Raw genomic sequence first — 20094 nt, forward strand, 5'->3', positions numbered from 1 at the left:
AGTAGACCAACGACGGAAATGAGTACAATATTTTTCCACATTACCTGATCCTTGTTTTAAACGTCTCAACTCAGTCTCAGCTGATGCGACACGGTCAGGATCATCATATAATAGTCCCAAAGCAGAAAAAAAACTATCCACTGATCTGAAGCATGTATCACTAGGTTGCAAAGAAAAGGCCCACTCCTGAGGCTCTTTGCGCAAAAGTGACATTATGAACCCTACGCGCTGGGATTCATCCTCAGAGGACTTAGGTCTCAAACGAAAATACAATAAGCAAGCATTTTTAAATTAAAAAAATTCTCGGTGTTCACCAAAAAATAAATCCGGCAAACATACCTTAGGCTCCAAGAAATGTGCTCCAGGACAGTTACTCACGTGCTGACGGAGCTCGGCCACCTCCAGAGAGAGTCCCTGCAGGCGATGAACCAAATCCTGAACCGACACCATGATGGAACAGAAAAATCTTTCCTTAGAGAATTTGCAGGCTGGACTTACTGTTATGTTCTGCTACCAGAGCTAAGGAAAGAGAGGAGATCTGTCCCTACGATAGAACTCAGCTTAATCCCTACGATGTAACAGGGAACCTGATCCTGCGATCAGACCTGCTTAAGTCCTAAGCTAGTCTGTACGGAGACCTATAGATGTGGGGAGGGAATCCCTACAAGTACTAAGGACTGGGAGGAATATGGGACACCTCCTAACAGAAATAGTAGCAGACAGACGAACAAACAAAATATATAGAACATAGAGGTCAGTAGACCAAGCAAACTAACAGAGCAAGACACAGAGCACAGGCTAGCTAGAAAGTAGATATACAATGAAGTCCAGCAAAGCCAGAAGGGCGGAGCAGGCTTAAATAGGCCAACAAGGTCATGTGACCAGCAAAGGAAAAAAAAAACTAAGAGCAAGGTTCTAACATGTACAAGGGGCATTGCCACATGATCTAGCATTTCCCAGATGGGAGGCTTCGGATTCGGCTGCTCCATTCAGCCCTGATTTCAACGCCATTCCTGGCATAAATGTGGAGGTGGAAGATTTTGGACCAATTCATTTTTTTAATTTGTTTTTTTTTTTTTTACAGATAGCTTGCTAGAGAATTCATAAGCCAGAATCCCCGATGTTACTATGCTAGGGCAAATTTATGGACACCAACTAATGTCCCGGAAATAAAAAATTTTTTAGGACTTACATTTGTCATGGGGCTTGTTAAAAAACCGAGCATTCGATCCTACTGGTCCAACCACCCTGTTCAAGCCACCCCTATGTTTTCAGTCGTTCTTACTAGGACCCGTTATGAAATGCTCATGCGGTTTTGGCATTTTAACGACAATAGTCAATGCCTGACCAGAAATGCCCCAGAACATGACAGGTTATATAAAATTAGACCCATCATTGAAAATTTGTCAGAAAAATTCTTAAGGCTCTACACCCCAACACAAGATATTTCTATAGATGAGTCCCTTGTAAAATTCAAAGGAAGACTGCACCTCAAGCAATTTATCCCATCTAAAAGGGCAAGGTTTGGAATAAAGATCTATAAAATGTGCGAAAGTTCAACCGGATACACATCCGCTTTCCGCATATATGAGGGGAAAGATAGCCAGCTAAACCCACCAGGATGCCCTACTTATCTGGGGACATCTGGAAAAATTGTTTGGGAGCTGATAAGTTCATTTTTTCAAAAAGGCTACAATCTATATGTGGACAATTATTACACCAGCATACCCCTATTTAAAAGTCTGGTTGAACACAACATCGGGGCTTGTGGGACCATCCGTAAAAACCGTCAGGGGTTTCCACAACCATTGGTCAACCAAAAGTTTCAAAAGGGGCAGTCAGGGGCTGTAAGCAACGGAGAGCTGCTTGCCCTGAAATATAGGGATAAGAGGGATATTTTTGTCCTCAGCTCGATCCACACAGATGCCACAAGGGCCACTGTAGAACTAGGATCCACCACTCCGAAGCAAAAACCTGTGTCAGTCATTGACTACAACAAACACATGGGGGGTGTGGACCTTGCAGACCAGGTTCTACAGCCATACCAGGTATCAAGAAAGTCCTATACCTGGTATAAAAAGTTGGTTATCTATTTGTTTCAGGTGGCCACATACAATTCTTTTGTGTTGTACAAAAAACAGGAAATTCCGATCCTTTTCTTGATTATCAAGAAAAGGTAATTGAAAATCTTGTTTTTCAAAGTGTTAGCCCCGCTCATCCATTAGAATCTGAGGATGTGAAAAGACTCACTGAGCGACATTTTATTGCACTTATTCCAGCAACGGAAACAAGAAGGAACCCCCAGAAAAGATGTCGTGTATGTACTAAGAGAGGAATGAGGCGTGATACCCGCTACTATTGCCCACAATGCCCTTCATTGCCAGCCTTATGCGTCACTGACTGCTTTAAAATCTTCCACACAGAACCACATTTTTAAACTGTAAAAATGTATCCCAATTTGTCATTCAAACATTTGGTTCATTTAGTGAATGACACATTCGAGTAGGGCTCACTTAATTTCCAGGGGGGGTTCTCCAGAATTTAAACCTTCCATTGCGTGCTTGTTTCTGGAAATCATCCATCGAGTTAAAATGGTCACTAAACCCATAGATGAATTCCCAGAGGGGTGTAATTTCCAAAATGGGGTCACTTCAGGGGGGATTCTTTAGCTCTGGTACTCTGAAAAGTGCCAGAACAGCATAATCCCCCCTGAAGTGACCCCATTATGGAAATGACACCTCTGTGGGAATTCATCTATGGGTTTAGTGACCATTTACCTACTTATTTTCCCACCACTAGATTAATTTATACAGAGGAGTAGATTGTAAAATTCGGTCACTTGTTGTGGGTTTCCTCTGTTTAGGCACCTCAGGGGCTCTCCAAATGCAACATGGCGTCCGCTATCCATTCCAGTCAAATTTCCATTCCAAAAGTCAAATGGCGCTCCTTACCTTCCGAGCCATGCCGTGCGCCCAAACAGTGGCTTTGCACCACATATGGGGTATCAGCGTGCTCAGGAGAAATTGCACAACACATTTTGGGGTCCATTTTTTCTGGCTGCCCTTGTGAAAATTAAAAATATGAGGCTAAAGTAGCAGTTTTGTGATAAAAATGTGTTTTTTTATTTTCACCCTTCAACATTATAAAATTGTGTGAAGCCCCTGGGGGTTCAAGGTGCTCACCACACATCTAGATAAGTTCCTTGAGGGGTCTAGTTTCCAAAATGGGGTGACTTGTTGGGGGTTTCCTCTGTTTAGGCACCTCAGGGGCTCTCCAAATGCAACATGGCGTCCGCTATCGATTCCAGTCAAATTTCCATTCCAAAAGTCAAATGGCGCTCCTTACCTTCCGAGCCATGCCGTGCGCCCAAACAGTGGCTTTGCACCACATATGGGGTATCAGCGTGCTCAGGAGAAATTGCACAACACATTTTGGGGTCCATTTTTTCTGGCTGCCCTTGTGAAAATTAAAAATTTGAGGCTAAAGTAGCAGTTTTGTGAAAAAAAGTTAAATGTTCATTGTTTTCTTCCACATTCCAAAAATTCCTGTGAAGCACCTGAAGGGTTAATAAACTTCTTGAATGTGGTTTTGAGCACCTTGGGGGGTGCAGTTTTTAGAATGGTGTCACTTTTGGGTATTTTCTGTCATAAAGGCTCCTCAAAGTCACTTCAAATAAGATGTGGTCCCTAAAAAAATGTTTTTGTAAATTTTGTTGTAAAAATGAGAAATCACTGGTCAACTTTTAACCCTTATAGCTTCTTAACAGAAAAAAATTTTGGTTCCAAAATTGTGCTGATGTGAAGTAGACATGTGGGAAATGTTATTCATTAACTATTTTGTGTGATATATCTCTCTGATTAAAGGGCATGAAAATTCAAAGTTTGAAAATTGCAAAATTTTCAAAATTTTCGCCAAATTTCCGATTTTTTCACAAATAAACGCCAGTGATATCGAAGAAATTTTACCACAATCATGAAGTACAATATGTCACGAAAAAACAATCTCAGAATCAGGGGGATCCGTTGAAGCGTTCCAGAGTAATTACCTCATAAAGTGACAGTGGTCAGAATTGAAAAAATTGGCCCGGTCACGAAGGCAAAAACAGGCTCTGGCGCGAAGTGGTTAAGAAATTCATGCATCCAAAATAGCTTTTTTTAGCCCCTACAAAGCCTATATTTTTAAGTCTCTTCCCTCTTCTTTTTCAAAAGTTTCATTCATGAAAGATTTTGTGTTAGGGTCGGATTGTGTAAACAGGTTAGTAGACATCGCCTTGTATAAAGATGAGTGAATTAGTTTGTAACAATTTGAATTTTTTTCCCATTTCTCAAAAAATTCAGATTCTCCTGAATCCAAACTTTTTCTAAATCACTGTAAAAAAACTTTGTAAAAAAAAAAAAAAAAAAGGGCTAAGGATTAAGTGTCAGGTAATTGCTACCTACCTGCGTGCTGTGCCCATTGCCGTTCTTCCCCGGCACAGAGCGGTCACGGACCCCTCCTGCCATAGATTCAGCTGCCTCTGCTGACGTCACGTCAAGCTTCCTTTTCGTCCTGTTCTGTCGATGGAGCGTGACTGTCGACGTCATGCTGACTGACAGCTCCATCTCCCAGTTAGGCAGCGGGGATGGGGCTGTCTATCAGAATGACGTCGACAATCCCGCCCTGTAAACAAAGCAGAGCAGAAAAGAAGTCGACGCTCTGTCGTCGTGACGTTCATGGGACATCGGATTTGAGTCAAATAAATTAGCAGCAAATCGAATTTCTTGGTCAAATCTGAGCGAACTTCTGAATTCAAATTTCACCAAATTTGCAAATCTCTAGACTTGTGGCGCAAAAATATGACAATTCTACGTTGAAACTAAATGTAAAGAATTTAAACAAAACTCATTACTGGTGTAAAAAAAAAAAGTTCTAAAAGATTTCGCACGGAAATATCTATGTTTAGCACAGATACAGTGTAAACTAACATCTGACATGAGAGTAACTGGACGTCGCGTGAGAACCATTGCGTTTGAGTCCAGAGCAAACATGAAACTATACAAGGTTCCTCGTGTCTCTTCGTATATAAACCTCAGATATAATAAAGCTTTACATAATAAACACAATGGAGACGATTCTGCTCTCATCATTTGCTTTGTGTTACCTATTTGTTCCTCTTCCTCTTACTTTTATCCAGTGTGGATTTTTTTTTTTCACAGTCTGTTATTCGCTTTTTACCATTAGTTTTCCAGAAAACACAAGCATTGTCTGCCTGATTAGATGCCGCACAGTTCTGGATACATCAGTGATAGAGAACAGAGAGGTTTGGTGGTGTAAAACTAGAAGATCAGATCCTGTCCATAGTCTGTGCAGGGTACTGCAGCTCTGCTCTATTCAGCTGGGAGCTAAACTGCAGTACCAAGCACAGTCCAATGACTATAGTGGCGCTATAGTGACTGTTCCTGGATACAAAGCAGAACCTTCTATTAAATCTGAGACGGCTGCTTAAAATCAACAACTGATCAATGCACATAATAGATGTTAAATGTACGATCGTTACTACGACTGCTGGGAATCCCACCAATAATGAGAAATGGGGTACAGGGCCTCCTATTTGTATGAAGCGATGGTTCTGCATAGCGGAGTAGCAACGCGTTATACTCGACTATCTCCTACCGTCTCATAGACAATGAGTGGAGCAGGGTTGCATATGTTTGACCACCACTCCATGTGGGATATTGGACCCCAGATCATTCAGTGTTCTGGAGGTGAGACCCTCATTGATCAGACATTCATGAAACGGATCAGTGATTATGCCCAATTCTTTTTAAAGGGGTTATCCGATGACACCCAGAGCTGCTCTCTTCCACATCGAAAGTGAGCGATGCCGATGGCGTTTACGACCCCTGCACAATATATAGCGATCGTGTTTGTGTCTCTGCAGGCGTGACGGTGGTAACATCATCGCAACGATGCAGAAGTGATCGGCTCTGGACATTGCTAGATAACCTTTAATCTCTTTACTAATCTTTGGAGGACCCCTGACAACCCTTTTCCCATAAATTTTGGACACATCAAGTGGTGTGAAACAGGTTTTAAATAACTATTATATATTCATATAAACATTGAAAACAATGTTATATAATCCAGAAATGCAAACATTCTTTTAAAGTGTAACAATCATTTCAGGAGAACTCGCAGCAGAATGTCTGTGCAGCTTCCAGGTTCTCCATCTCCATAGTACTTTATGAGCACCAACTGTCATCTCCTATCTCAGAAATCAATACAGAGCTTAGGCGCCTCATTCCACCCGCCCATCGGAGCACCTGTGATGTGATAGCGGGGTGCCGATGGGTTGCCATGACAGCTGGGAGTTTGCTGATGTCCCCTGTGGCTGTAATTACAATCCTCCTGTGAACGTCGGCCCGTAGCCGGCGTTCATAGGAGATCATGATTTTTTCATCCAGCACTGCTATGTACAGTGGGGGAAATAAGTATTTCATCCCTTGCTGTTTTGTAAGTTTGCCCACTGACACAGACATGAACAGTCTATAATTTTAAGGGTAGGTTAATTTTAACATTGAGAGATAGAATATCCCCCCAAAAAATCAAGAAAATCATATTGTATAAATTATATACATTTATTTGCATTTTGAAGTGAGAAATAAGTATTTGATCCCTCTGGCAAACAACACTTAATACTTGGTGGCAAAACCCTTGTTGGCAAGCACAGCAGTCAGACGTTGTTTGTAGTTGATGATGAGGGTTGTGCACATGTCAGGAGGAGTTTTGGTCCACTCCTCTTTGCAGATCATCTCTAAATCACTCAGATTTTGAGGCCGTTGCTTGGCAACTCAGAGCTTCAACACCCTCCATAAGTTTTCTATGGGATTAAGGTCTGGAGACAGGCTAGGCCACTCCATGACCTTACTGTGCTTCTTTTTGAGCCACTCCTTTGTTGCCTTGGCTGTATGTTTTGGGTCATTGTGTTGCTGGAATACCCAGCCACGACCCATTTACAATGCTGTTACTGAGGGAAGGAGGTTGTTGGCCAAAATCTCACAATACATGACCCCATCCATCTTCCCTTCAGTACGGTGCAGTCTTCATGTCCCCTTTGCAGAAAAGTACCCCAAAAGTATAATGTTTCCCCCACCATGATTCACAGTTGGGACGATGTTCTTAGGGTTGCACTCATCCCTCTTCTTCCTCCAAACACGGCGAATTGAGTTAATGCCAAAAGCTCAACTTTTGTCTCATCTGACCACAGCACCTTCTCCCAATAACTCACAGAATCATCCAGGTGTTCATTGGCAAACTTCAGACGGGCCTGCACATGTGCCTTCTTGAGCAGGGGGACCTTGCGGGCACTGCCGGATTTTAAACCTTTAAGGCATAATGTGTTACCAATGGTTTTCTTCGTGACTGTGGTCCCAGCTGCCTTGAGATTATTAACAAGTTCGACTTGTGTAGTTTTAGGCTGATCTCTCACCTTCCTTATGATCAAGGATACTCCACGAGGTGAGATTTTGCATGGTGCCCCAGATCGATGTCGATTGACAGTTTTGTAGCCCATTCCAGCTTTGTGCAGGTCTATGATCTTGTCCCTGACATCCTTAGAAAGCTCTTTGGTCTTGCCCATGTTGTAGAGGTTAGAGTCTGACTGATTAATTGAGTCTGTGGACAGGAGTCTTTTATACAGGTGACTATGTAAGACAGCTGTCTTTAATGCAGGTAATGAGTTGATTAGGAGCGTCTAACTGGTCTGTAGGAGAACTCTTAATGGTTTGTAGGGGATCAAATACTTATTTCGCACTGCAAAATGCAAAAAAATGTATCTAATTTATACAATGTGATTTTATTGATTTTTTTTTTTTGGATAGTCTATCTCTCAATGTTAAAATGAACCTACCCTTAAAATGATAGACTGTTCATGTCTTTGTCAGTGGGCAAAGTTACAAAAACAGCAAAGGATCAAATACTTATTTCCTCCACTGTATAGTAGAAGCGATCAGACGATCGCAGCTTCAGGTCCCCTAAGGGGACTATTAAATTCAGTAAAAAAAAAAAAAAGGTTTTAGACATCTGAAAAAAAGAAACACAAAAAAGTTAAAATCACACCCCGTTTGCCCCATTAAAAATGAAACAATTAAAAATAAAAAATACACATATTTGGTATCGCTTCATTCGTAAAATTTTAATTTATCAAAATATAAAATAAATTAATCGGATTGGTAAATGGCATAACAAAAAAAAAGAATAAAGAGGATTACGTTTTTTTGGCCACCACATTGCAATAAAATGCAATAAGACATTGTATCTAACCCAAAATGGTGTCAGTAAAAACATCTGCTCAGGACTCAAAAAAAATGAGCCCTCACACAGCCCCAGATCCCGAAAAGTGAAAACACTACGGGTCTTGGAAAATGGCAACACGAGCAAAAAATTTATTTACTTATTTTTTTTTTTTTATTTTTTTTTACAAATTTTAATTTTTTTTTCACCACTTAAATAAAAAAACACAACTATAAATGTTTGGTGTCTGCGTATTCGTACTGACTTGGAGAATCATATTGCCAAGTGAGTATTACCATATAGTGAACATGGTAAATAAAAAAGAAACAATTGTGGAATTGCATTTTTTTTTTTTTTTGCAATTTCAACGCACTTTTTAGCGAATCGCATGATAAAATGAATGGTGTCATTCAAAATTACAGCTCGTCCTGCAAAAACAAGCCCTCATATGGCTATGTGAATGGAAAAATAAAAAAGTTATGGCTCTAGGATGAAGGGGAAGAAAAAAAGAAAACTAAGAAAACTAAAAATCGCCCGGGGATTGAAGGGTTTAAATAAAGCTGTCAAGTTAAAAAAAAAAAAGCCCAGACATAAACTTGCCGTGACCCGGATTCGAACCGGGGTTGCTGCGGCCACAACGCAGAGTACTAACCACTATACGATCACGGCAGGCGGTGGGAAGCTTTGCTCTCTTACATGTGGTTAAAAGAAATCTTTTGATGTGTGAAAATCATTGCAGCTAATTGTGATCACTCCCAGGAGGAGAGGCGGCACGTGCAACACTTACATACTGGTCACAATACAGTACGGTATTATATGAGAGAGGTGTAGACACCAGCATGTAGGAAAAGGCTTAAAAGATGTCCAGGCTAATAAGAAATATTGTAAATAGTTTTTTTTTTGGGGGGGGGCCCCTGAATTGTGCAATACATTTTCAAATAAATATATTTTTTCTCATTTATCGATTTTTGTCTTTCAATCACCATAAGTTTATTAATTTTTGTTGACCGGCGTACGAGCACTTTTCTTTTTTTGACGGACAAGTTGTAGTTTTCAATGGTACCATTTAATATACCATGTAATGCACTGAAAAACTAAAAAAAAAAAAGTGAGAGATGGAGTGGAAAAAAACAACAATTCTTCTATTGATTTTTCTTATCACTTCTTACAGCGTTCAGAGTGTGATAACATGTTATCTGTATTCTTCAGGTCAGTACGGTTATGGCGATACCGAGAACACCCCACGAGACCCGCCGCATACTGGGAACACCCCACAAGACCCGCCGTATACTGGGAACAACCCCACAAGACTCGCCGTATACTGGGAACAACCCCACAAGACTCGCCGTATACCGGGGACATTCCACAAGACCCGCTGTATACTGGGAACAACCCCACAAGACTCGCCGTATACTGGGAACACCCAACAAGACCCGCCGTATACTGGGAACAACCCCACAAGACCTGTGGTATACCAGGAACACCCAACAAGACCCGCCGTATACCGGGAACACCCCACGAGACCTGCCGTATACCAGGAACACCCAACAAGACCCGCCGTATACCGAGAACACCCCACAAGACCCATCGTATACCGGGAACACCCCCACAAGACCCGCCGTATACCAGGAACACCCCACAAGACCCTCCATATACCAGGAACTCCCCACGAGACCCGCCGTATACCGGGAATATCCCACGAGACCAGCCGTATACCAGGAACACCCCACAGGACCTGCCGTATACCGGGAACACAACCACAAGACCCGCCGTATACTGGGAACAACCCCACAAGACCTGTGGTATACCAGGAACACCCAACAAGACCCGCCGTATACCGGGAACACCCCACGAGACCTGCCGTATACCAGGAACACCCAACAAGACCCGCCGTATACCGAGAACACCCCACAAGACCCACCGTATACCGGGAACACCCCCACAAGACCCGCCTATACCAGGAACACCCCACAAGACCCTCCATATACCAGGAACTCCCCACGAGACCCGCCGTATACCGGGAATATCCCACGAGACCAACCGTATACCAGGAACACCCCACAAGACCTGCCGTATACCGGGAACACCCCCACAAGACCCGCCGTATACCAGGAACACCCCACAAGACCCTCCATATACCAGGAACACCCCACAAGACCCCCCGTATACCGGGAACACCCCACAAGACCCTCCATATACCAGTAACACCCCAACAAGATCTTCCGTATACCGGGAACACCCCACAAGACCCACCGTATGCTGGGAACACCGCACAAGACCTTCCGTATAATTTGAACACCCCACAAGACCAGCTTTATACAGAGAACACCCCACAAGACCTGCTGTATGCCGAGAACACCCCACAAGACCTGCCATTTTGGAAATGTTTTGACCCAGCTGTCTGGGCTTCACTTTTTGGCTATTATCAGTCACTCAGATACTTAGTTTCCCATTTTTCCCGCTTCCAATACTTAACCGCTTCGCGACGCCCCACTGTAGATAAACGTTGGCGCTTGCTGGGCTCTGTGCAGCGCCGACGTTTAAAAACGGTGGGTGGTCCCGCAGCGCTCAGGACCCCCAGGGTCCTGCAAGCGCTACGGTACCGGTTCAGAGCGATAGCTCTGACATGTGGCATCATGGGGACCTGATTGGATCATGTCCCCATGATGTTAACCTGTTCCTATCTTCTAGATGCCGCGATCCATAGCGATCGCGGCATTTAAAAGATAGTGACAGCCGGTGATAGGCGATCGGGACCCCCCACATACCTTAGCAGCGGCGGGGATCCCGGTGCTGTGACCTCTGACATCATGGAGACCTGATTGGCTCAGGTCTCGATGATATCAGCGTCACACCAGCCAATCAGAGAGATCACTAGGGAAGTTTGTTTTAGCAACAAACTTTCCCGGGCGATCTGGCTGATAAATACACTGTTTCTCCTCCGATCTCAGTGAGAGAGCAGAGGAGAACAGTGTGACAAGAGCTGTCAGCCTTGCCACTGTAAAAGTGAGAAAAAAATAAAACAAGAAAGTAAGGTTAGGGTTAGTCAGTCCTGTCAGATCAGTCAGTCCTGTCAGTCAGTCAGTCCTGTCAGATCAGTCAGTCCTGTCAGTCAGTCAGTCCTGTCAGATCAGATCAGTCAGTCCTGTCAGATCAGTCAGTCCTGTCAGTCAGTCCTGTCAGATCAGTCAGTCCTGTCAGTCAGTCAGTCCTGTCAGATCAGTCAGTCCTGTCAGTCAGTCAGTCCTGTCAGATCAGTCAGTCTTGTCAGTCAGTCCTGTCAGTGAGTCAGTCTGGTCCAGTCCGGTCAGTCCAGTCTGGTCAGTCCAGTCCGGTCAGTCCAGTCTGGTCCGTTCAGTCCAGTCAAAAAATATAAAAATAAAAGAGGAGGTGTATGCCCTGCTATGTTCTGACACTGATTACAGTGCAGTCTCAGATGGAGATATGGATTTTGAGGGCTTTAGTAGCGGCGACACTGAGAGCTCAGAAATGAGCAGTGATTCTGGTCCATCCTCAAGCCCAAGGACCAGTACAGCAATAGGGGCAAATAGCGCTACTGGAGAAGCGTCTCCAAATCAGGGAACACTGCCCAGTACAAGCGCTGTCCCTGCTACTAGTGAATTGGCGCACGCCAGTGTACTGTTATGTTCTGCTACCAGAGCGAAGGAAAGAGAGGAGATCTGTCCCTACGATAGAACTCAGCTTAATCCCTACGATGTAACAGGGAACCTGATCCTGCGATCAGACCTGCTTAAGTCCTAAGCTAGTCTGTACGGAGACCTATAGATGTGGGGAGGGAATCCCTACAAGTACTAAGGACTGGGAGGAATATGGGACACCTCCTAACAGAAATAGTAGCAGACAGACAAACAAACAAAATATATAGAACATAGAGGTCAGTAGACCAAGCAAACTAACAGAGCAAGACACAGAGCACAGGCTAGCTAGAAAGTAGATATACAATGAAGTCCAGCAAAGCCAGAAGGGCGGAGCAGGCTTAAATAGGCCAACAAGGTCATGTGACCAGCAAAGGAAAAAAAAAACTAAGAGCAAGGTTCTAACAGTACCCCCCCTTCTAAGAGGATCCTCCGGATCCCCTAGGACCAGGCTTATCAGGAAATCTCCTGTGAAACGCTCTGATAAGTCTGGACGCGGAAACATCATCCGACCTCACCCAAGAGTTATCCTCGGGTCCGAAACCTTTCCAGGCCACAAGATACTGCAAACTACCTCTATACAGTCTAGAGTTAAGGATGCGAGAAATTTCATATTCCCCGTCCTCCACCACCGGAGGAACAGAGGCAGAGGCGTCACAATCCGATACAACAGCTTTTTTCAACAGAGAGACATGAAATACCGGATTAATTCTCCAGGAGGTAGGAACCTCCAACCTAACAGCAGATTGGTTGACAACCTGAAGCACCTTAAAGGGCCCTACAAATTTGGGACCCAATTTCTTAGAAGGAATCCTCAACCGCAGATTCCTAGAGGACAACCAAACCATGTCACCAACAGCGAACAAAACCTCCTGTCGTTTCCTATCAAAATAGTCCTTAGATTTTCTGTTGGCCTCCTGAAGATTACCACGCACATCCGTCCAAACTCTCTCCAAATCACCGGAAAAATTCTCCTCCTCAGGCACGGCAGATCCCAACTTGGAGAACGACCCAAACGACGGATGTCTCCCAGAACAAAAAAAAAAAAGGCGAACAACCAGCAGAAGAAGATGTATGATTGTTCAGAGCAAATTCAGCAAGTGGCAGAAACTCAGACCACCCCTCTTGATTGTCTGTCACAAAACAATGCAAGAACTGCTCAACATCCTGGTTTTTCCTTTCTGTCTGGCCATTAGATTCAGGATGATATCCGGACGAGAACGATAAATGAACTCCCAACCTGTCACAAAAGGCACGCCAAAAACGAGCCACGAACTGAGGACCCCTATCAGAAACAATGTCAGTAGGAACGCCATGAAGTCTGACAATTTCCTTGACAAAGGCCTTAGCGAGAGTTTTAGCGCAGGGCAGTTTGACAAAGGGAACCAAGTGACACATCTTGCTAAAACGGTCCACGACCACCCAGATGACAGTAAAACCCTCAGAGGGGGGAAGGTCAGTTATAAAGTCCATAGCCAAATGTGTCCAAGGAGCACTGGGAACCTCCAAAGGACAAAGCAACCCCGCAGCAGGAGTATGAGAGGACTTAGATCTAGCACATATAGTACATTGACGCACCCACTTAATGACTTCCTTCTGCCATCCAGGCCACCAAAAACTGCGACCCACCAGTCTCTTGGTCTCAGAGATTCCGGGATGACCTGCCAACCGAGATTCGTGACACTCAACAAACAAATCTCTCCTAAAGGTCCCAGGCACAAACAACCTCCCATGAGGAGTGTTAGAAGGGGCATTCTCCTGTGCTTTAAGAATCTCATTTTCCAAAACGGAGTCCAAAGCAGCTATCACAACACCTTCTTGTAAAATGTTTTCCTCTTTCTCAGCACCGACTATGGGAGAAAAACTGCGAGACAAGGCATCCGCCTTAACATTCTTAGTACCAGGGATGTAAGTAACGGAGAAATTAAACCGCGAGAAAAACAGTGCCCACCTAGCCTGACGGGCATTCAGGCGCTTGGCAGCATCAAGATATATCAGATTTTTATGATCCGTAAGAACCTGAACGGGAAATTCCGCACCTTCCAAGAAGTGGCGCCAGTGTTCAAATGCGAGTTTAATAGCCAATAATTCCCGATTACCAATATCGTAATTCAATTCAGTCTCCGAAAATTTTTTTGAAAAAAAGGCACAGGGATGTAATCCATCCCCGTTATCCTGAGACAATACTGCGCCAACCCCCACAGAGGAAGCATCAACCTCAACCAAAAACGGCCTAGTAACATCAGGCTGCATAAGGATGGGAGGAGAGGTGAACCTCTCCTTGAGATACACAAAAGCTTCAATGGCCTCAGAAGACCACTGAACAGCATCAGCACCTTTCCTGGTGAGATCAGTCAGAGGTTTGACAATACTAGAAAATTTTTTTATGAATTTTCTGTAGTAATTGGCGAAACCCAAAAACCTCTGTATCGATTTCAAACCAATAGGCCTAGGCCATTCCTGCACAGCCTGAACCTTAACCGGATCCATCTCAAAACCTTTGCTGGAGATAATGTAGCCCAAAAAACTAATTCTCTGTACAGCGAACTCACATTTCTCCAGCTTAGCAAAAAGCGAATTGTCCATTAATAACTGTAATACCTCACGCACGCTCCGCCAAGGAGACTTCAGATCCGGCGAATAAATCAAAATGTCATCCAAATACACAACCACATTTTTGCCGATCAAAGGTCTAAGGATGTCATTAATCAGATTCTGAAAAAATGCAGGAGCATTAGTAAGACCAAAAGGCATAACCAGATTCTCAAAATGACCCACAGGAGTGTTAAAAGCAGTCTTCCATTCGTCACCCTCCTTCATGCGCAACAGATTGTATGCCCCCTTAAGGTCAATTTTAGAGAACCACTTGGCCCCCATTAACTGGTTAAACAGATCAGGAATCAATGGCAGTGGGTAAGGATTGCGTACAGTAATTTTGTTAATCTCACGAAAATCCAGACAAGGACGTAAACCGCCGTCCTTTTTTTTTACAAAAAAAAATCCAACCGCCACAGGAGACTTAGAGGGCCTAATGTGACCGGCGGCCAAACTTGTCTGTATGTATTCCTCCAAAGCCTTCCTCTCAGGAATAGTAAGGTTAAATAAACGACTTTTAGGAAGAGTCGCTCCAGGGACAAATTCAATAGAACAATCATAGTCTCTATGGGGAGGCAAAACCTGCGATTCCTTCTCAGAAAAAACTCTCCAAAAATCCTGAATAGGAACAGGCAATTCTCCCCTATCCAAAGCTGCAATACGCCCGTTACAACACTTGTCATAACATTTATGGCTCCAGGATTTAATTTCACTGGTAGACCAATCCAGTACAGGATTGTGAAATTTTAACCAGGGCAATCCCAATATTACTGGAGAAGGCAAGTTATTCAACACTACCAAATCCAATTTCTCATGGTGAACACCATTAATAGTGAGAGGAAATTCACAGACCTTGAGAGTAATATTCTTCAAAGGGGAACCATCCACAGAAACCACAGCAATGGGGGATGATAAAGGTTCGGGTTTTAACCCCTTAATAACATCTGACGTACTAATACGCGTCTGTGCCCTGGGACTTAAGAGCCAGACCCGTATTAGTACGTCATGGCGATCGCGCGCGCACACAGGCTGTGCGGGCGCGATCGCCGCCGGGTGTCAGCTGATTGTCACAGCTGACACCCGGTACTATGTGCAGGGAGCGGTCACGCACCGCTCCCAGCACATTAACCCCCGCGATGCTGCGATCGAAGTCGATCGAAGTCGATCGCGGCATTGCGGGGGCAAGGGGAGGTGATCGCCGATACTCACCTCCTCTTCCGGCTTCCAGCGCAGTCTGCAAAGGCTTCCCGGGTGTTGCCATGACGACCCGATGTCGTCATGACAACATCCGGGTCACCAGAGAGCAGGAAGATTGCTTGGACATGCGCAGTGCATCTCCAAGCAATCTTCACACTGTGCACTTCTGACAGCCTTCATGGCATAGGGATGGTGCTCCATTCCTGTGCCATGCAGGCGATCAGAAAAAAAAAAGTGAAAGTCCCAGAGTGGGACAAAGTAATAAAGTGTATAAACTGTGTGAAAGTGGAAAAAAAAAAAAAAAAAAATGTGCAAAAATATTATAAAAAAATAAAAAAAATAATACACCAAAAATAAAAATATAATGTACCCATCAATAAATATTATTATAAAAAAAATAAAAAAAAAACAATAAAAGTACACATATTTGGTATCGCCGCGTCCGGAACAACCTGACCTATAAAACTGTCCCACTAGTTAACCCCTTCAGTGAACACGGTAAAAAAAAAAAAAAAAAAAACAAGCAAAAAACAATGCTTTATCACCATACCGCCAAACAAAAAGTGGAATAACACGCGATCAAAAAGACGCATATAAATAAAAATGATACCGCTGAAAACGTCATCTCGTCCCGCAAAAAACAAGCCGCCATATAGCTCCATCAGCCGAAAAATAAAAAAGTTATAGCTCTCAGAATAAAGCGATACTAAAAAATATTTTTTTCTATAAAATAGCTTTTATTGTGTATAAGCGCCAAAACATAGAAAAATTATACAAATGTGGTACCGCTGTAAACGTACTGACCCGAAGAGTAAAGCTGCCTCATCAATTTTACCACACGCGGAACAGAATAAAAAAAAAAAAAAAAAAACAATTCCTGAATTGTTGGTTTTTGTTTATTCTGCCTCCCAAAAATCGGAATAGAAAGCGATCAAAAAATGTCACGTGCCTGAAAATGGCACCAATAACAACGTCAAGTCATCCCGCAAAAAACGAGCCGTCACATGACTGTCTGCCAAAATTTGGAAAAATTATAGCTCTCAAAATATGGCGATGCAAAAACTAGATTTTACAAAAAATGCGTCTTTTAGTGTGTGACAGCTGTCAGTCATAAAAACCCCATATGATTCTGGCATTGCTGTAATCACACCGACCCGAAGAATAAAGTCGTCTAATCACTTATACCGCACAAGGAACGGCGTCAAAAATAAACTCTTGAGTTAGGATTGGGCTAGGGTTAGGGCTGGGTTTGGGGCTAGGGTTGTGCTGGGGCTAGGGTTGTGCTGGGGCTAGGGTTGTGCTAGGGTTAGGGCTGGGGTTGGGATTTTTTTCAAAAGTAAGAAAAAAAGATGACGATATGGCGACTAGTGTTGAGAGCAAGTGCTCGCTACTTGAGTTTGCATCGGGTGCTCTGGTATGCATTTAGTATCGTGGGTATTTGAGTGACATGCTCGAGTCTCTGCCCCATATGCTTCGCGGCCAAAAAACTTTACGGGGATTGCCTGCCATGCACGAGCGATCCCCGCATGTTTTTTTTTGGGTGTCTAATAACCGTGAAACATGCGGAGCAGGGACTCGAGCATGTCACTCGAGCACACGCTGTACATGGTGCATACCTGAGTACCCGATGCAAACTCAAGTAGCGAGCACTTGCGCTCAAGAATAATGAAAACTTATTCAATATGATGACCTAATGTAAACAAATAATGTGCCGTACCTCTGGGTTCAAAATGTTCACTATACACCTTAATAAAATCTTTGAGGGGTATAGTTTCCAAAATGGGGACACTTGTGGGGGAGCTCCACTGTTTAGGCACATCACGGGCTCTCCAAACGCGACATGGTGTCCGCTAACAAATTGAATGGAAAATCGGCTCAAATTGTTAGCGGACGCCATGTTGCGTTTGGAGAGCCCCTGTGTGTCCAAACATTGGAGCTCCCCCACAAGTGACCCCATTTTGGAAACTAGACCCCCCAAGGCACCTATCTAGATGCATAGTGAGCACTTAGAACCCCCAGGTGCTTCACAAATTGATTCGTAAAAATGAAAAAGTGAAAATAAAACACTTTTTCATTTTTATGAATCAATTTGTGAAGCACCTGGGGTTCCAAGTGCTCACTATGAATCTAGATAGGTGCCTTGGGGGGTCTAGTTTCCAAAATGGGGTCACTTGTGGGGGAGCTCCAATGTTTGGGCACACAGGGACTCTCTAAATGCAACATGGTATCCGCTAACAAATTGAATGGAAAATCGGCTCAAATTGTTAGCGGACACCACATTGCGTTTGGAGAGCCCCTCTGTGCCCAAACTTTGGAGCTCCCCCACAAGTGACCCCATTTTGGAAACTAGACCCCCCAAGGCACCTTTCTAGATGCATAGTGAGCACTTGGAACCCCCAGGTGCTTCACAAATTGATTCGTAAAAATGAAAAAGTGAAAAAAAAAACACTTTTTCATTTTTATGAATCAATTTGTGAAGCACCTGGGGTTCCAAGTGCTCACTATGAATCTAGATAGGTGCCTTGGGGGGTCTAGTTTCCAAAATGGGGTCACTTGTGGGGGAGCTCCAATGTTTGAGCACACAGGGACTCTCCAAATGCAACATGATATCCGCTAACAAATTGTCGGCTCAAATTGTTAGCGGATATCATGTTGCATTTGGAGAGTCCCTGTGTGCCCAAACATTGGAGCTCCTCCACAAGTGACCCCATTTTGGAAACTAGACCCCCCAAGGCACCTATCTAGATGCATAGTGAGCACTTGGAACCCCTAGGTGCTTCACAAATTAATTCGTAAAAATGAAAAAGTGTTTTTTTTTTCACTTTTTCATTATTACGAATCAATTTGTGAAGCACCTGGGGGTTCCAAGTGCTCACTATGCATCTAGAAAGGTGCCTTGGGGGGTCTAGTTTCCAAAATGGGGTCACTTGTGGGGGAGCTCCAAAGTTTGGGCACAGAGGGGCTCTCCAAACGCAATGTGGCGTCCGCTAACAATTTGAGCCGATTTTCCATTCAATTTGTTAGCGGATACCATGTTGCATTTAGAGAGTCCCTGTGTGCCCAAACATTGGAGCTCTCCCACAAGTGACCCCATTTTGGAAACTAGACCCCCCAAGGCACCTATCTAGATGCATAGTGAGCAGTTGGAACCCCCAGGTGCTTCACAAATTGATTCATAAAAATGAAAAAGTGTTTTTTTTTTCACTTTTTCATTGTTACGAATCAATTTGTGAAGCACCTGGGGGTTCCAAGTGCTCACTATGCATCTAGAAAGGTGCCTTGGGGGGTCTAGTTTCCAAAATGGGGTCACTTGTGGGGGAGCTCCAAAGTTTGGGCACAGAGGGGCTCTCCAAACGCAATGTGGCGTCCGCTAACAATTTGAGCCGATTTTCCATTCAATTTGTTAGCGGATACCATGTTGCATTTAGAGAGTCCCTGTGTGCCCAAACATTGGAGCTCTCCCACAAGTGACCCCATTTTGGAAACTAGACCCCCCAAGGCACCTATCTAGATGCATAGTGAGCAGTTGGAACCCCCAGGTGCTTCACAAATTGATTCATAAAAATGAAAAAGTGTTTTTTTTTTCACTTTTTCATTGTTACGAATCAATTTGTGAAGCACCTGGGGGTTCCAAGTGCTCACTATGCATCTAGAAAGGTGCCTTGGGGGGTCTAGTTTCCAAAATGGGGTCACTTGTGGGGGAGCTCCAAAGTTTGGGCACAGAGGGGCTCTCCAAACGCAATGTGGCGTCCGCTAACAATTTGAGCCGATTTTCCATTCAATTTGTTAGCGGATACCATGTTGCATTTAGAGAGTCCCTGTGTGCCCAAACATTGGAGCTCTCCCACAAGTGACCCCATTTTGGAAACTAGACCCCCCAAGGCACCTATCTAGATGCATAGTGAGCAGTTGGAACCCCCAGGTGCTTCACAAATTGATTCATAAAAATGAAAAAGTGTTTTTTTTTTCACTTTTTCATTGTTACGAATCAATTTGTGAAGCACCTGGGGGTTCCAAGTGCTCACTATGCATCTAGAAAGGTGCCTTGGGGGGTCTAGTTTCCAAAATGGGGTCACTTGTGGGGGAGCTCCAAAGTTTGGGCACAGAGGGGCTCTCCAAACGCAATGTGGCGTCCGCTAACAATTTGAGCCGATTTTCCATTCAATTTGTTAGCGGATACCATGTTGCATTTAGAGAGTCCCTGTGTGCCCAAACATTGGAGCTCCCCCACAAGTGACCCCATTTTGGAAACTAGACCCCCCAAGGCACCTATCTAGATGCATAGTGAGCACTTGGAACCCCTAGGTGCTTCACAAATTGATTCGTAAAAATGAAAAAGTGTTTTTTTTTTCACTTTTTCATTATTACGAATCAA

At 43.8% G+C, this 20094-nt stretch overlaps 1 non-coding gene across 1 annotated transcript; it reads right to left on the bottom strand.

Moving 5' to 3' along the window:
• Window positions 1–8868: 8868 nt before the first annotated feature.
• TRNAH-GUG (transfer RNA histidin (anticodon GUG)) lies at window positions 8869–8940 on the bottom strand. The gene has a single exon. It is a non-coding gene; the product is annotated as a tRNA-His (tRNA).
• Window positions 8941–20094: the final 11154 nt, after the last annotated feature.

The sequence above is a fragment of the Phyllobates terribilis genome, unplaced genomic scaffold (genome assembly GCF_046119375.1).
Source record: "Phyllobates terribilis strain yellow unplaced genomic scaffold, ASM4611937v1 Scaffold_7__3_contigs__length_470593459, whole genome shotgun sequence".
Lineage (NCBI taxonomy): Eukaryota > Metazoa > Chordata > Amphibia > Anura > Dendrobatidae > Phyllobates > Phyllobates terribilis.